General features: G+C 41.3%; 1 pseudogene across 1 annotated transcript in view; it reads right to left on the reverse strand.

The window, feature by feature from the left end:
• The window catches only part of LOC119589229, an 11,027-nt pseudogene that overhangs the window by 214 nt on the left and 9,101 nt on the right, over positions 1–1,712 (reverse strand). The window contains 1 exon segment of the transcript XR_005230176.1: positions 1–607. The product of XR_005230176.1 is annotated as an uncharacterized LOC119589229 (transcript).

Here is a 1,712-nt window from a genome sequence, read left to right on the forward strand (position 1 = left end):
ACAGTCACGAAACACGACTTTCTGCTGTGTCTCTAGTTATGTTAAGTGCAAGGCTTATCAAATCGATAAAGAGGCTTTTGAACTAAAAGTCTCCAAACGTTTATTAGAATATTTGTTCCCCTGAAGCCCGAATCCCAGATAGTTTATCGCGGTGTGAGTTGGCCTAAAAAGAGCGCCTTTAACACTGCATGGCCAGCGCAACACCGCCGACCCGTAGCAGGGTGCAGGTCCAGCCTCGCTGCCGATAACGTAATGTAGGCGTTAGTTCCCTTCTTGCCCCATTTGGCCCCCTTCGGCCCGAGGGAGGTACTCCACCCCGCCACGTCCTTTGACAATCTTCCGTCACGACCTTCTCTCACTCAAGTATTTATTTTCTAAATTAATCTTGGATTGAGTAAAAATGAACTGGTAGAATACAGGATCTATTCATCATTCGCTACATCGGTAAGATTTTGTTTCAATTTCTTTTTCTCTTGGCTTGTGTTAATGAATTCTCTGACGGCTGTTTACTGGGCGGCGAGTTTCTCGTACTCCTCCTTCGTCACCTCCTCGACCAGGGCGGCGTTGGAGTCCTTCGGCTTCTTGGCCTTGTTCTTGACGCTGTGGACTGAAGGAATAGTTTTGGGGGTTAGATTCGTCACAGGTGTGTTTACTGCTAGTGGAAAATACGACATTGGATAAAATCGAAATAGATTTTCTTGAACTGAACTATAAAAACATTTTTTTTTTATGTTTAATGTGCACCAGCGGGTCTTAAGAGATGTTCTTGTAATTTTTCGAAGCGTTTAAGAAAAAAAGAAAAAAGAAAGAAAACATACCACAGTTCCGTTATTAGGACTATCTTTTCCGATTATTTTATAAATTATAATTCGACTTTTCGTGAGTATTGAATAAAAGTTGTGGAATTGTATCGCGAGCGATCATGACAGGTACACATACTTTGTATTATAATATATTTGTTAGGTAATGTGCATTCAAAGGAAGTAACCAATAGTGTTCGGTAAAAAAAAATATATATTGATTTATATGCAATTAACAAGGATTTATAACATTTCAACGGCACACACTTCATATGAGTGTTATGGAAATTAGTCAATAATAACTTGGGAAAACTATGCAAATTTCATAATATAGAGTTAGACGCAGAACTCATAGAAGACTGAACAAGACGAGGCTATAATTGTAAAAACAGAAAAGTGAACCATAATTTTGATTTCTGCGATAATTGAAATTTCGATTCAAGAAAACCAAAACGTTGAGTAGTGGAGACCTTTGGATATGTATTTTCTTTGCTAAAATTAAGAATTTCTTTAAAATCTAAAGTTATAATTCATACGCGTAACGATATATAGCGAGGTGGTTTGTAAGCCGTATTTATGCATGATGAGTTCGCTCTTTGTGTTTTAACTCGGTGTACAGGCTACCCAAAAGTTGCATAATAATGTCCCACGGGCCTGAAGCCAAGCCAAACGCTAGAGAGATGTAGAGAGGGAAGGCCCTTCTACCTCTCACGACAGCCAGTGGCGCGAGGACCCTTAGCGTTAACCAGCGCCCTCGGGTTTCTGTCGCGGAGTCACGCTCTGGCATCGACCGTGACTCGAGGGGATACTCGAGAGCCTGTTGCGGTTACTGGGGTTGGGTATTGCATGAGGGAAATGTTGCAACGTCATGGGTATTGCACGGGGAAATGTTGCAACGTCGCGGCAGTGTTG

This window comes from Penaeus monodon, chromosome 25 (genome assembly GCF_015228065.2).
Source record: "Penaeus monodon isolate SGIC_2016 chromosome 25, NSTDA_Pmon_1, whole genome shotgun sequence".
Lineage (NCBI taxonomy): Eukaryota > Metazoa > Arthropoda > Malacostraca > Decapoda > Penaeidae > Penaeus > Penaeus monodon.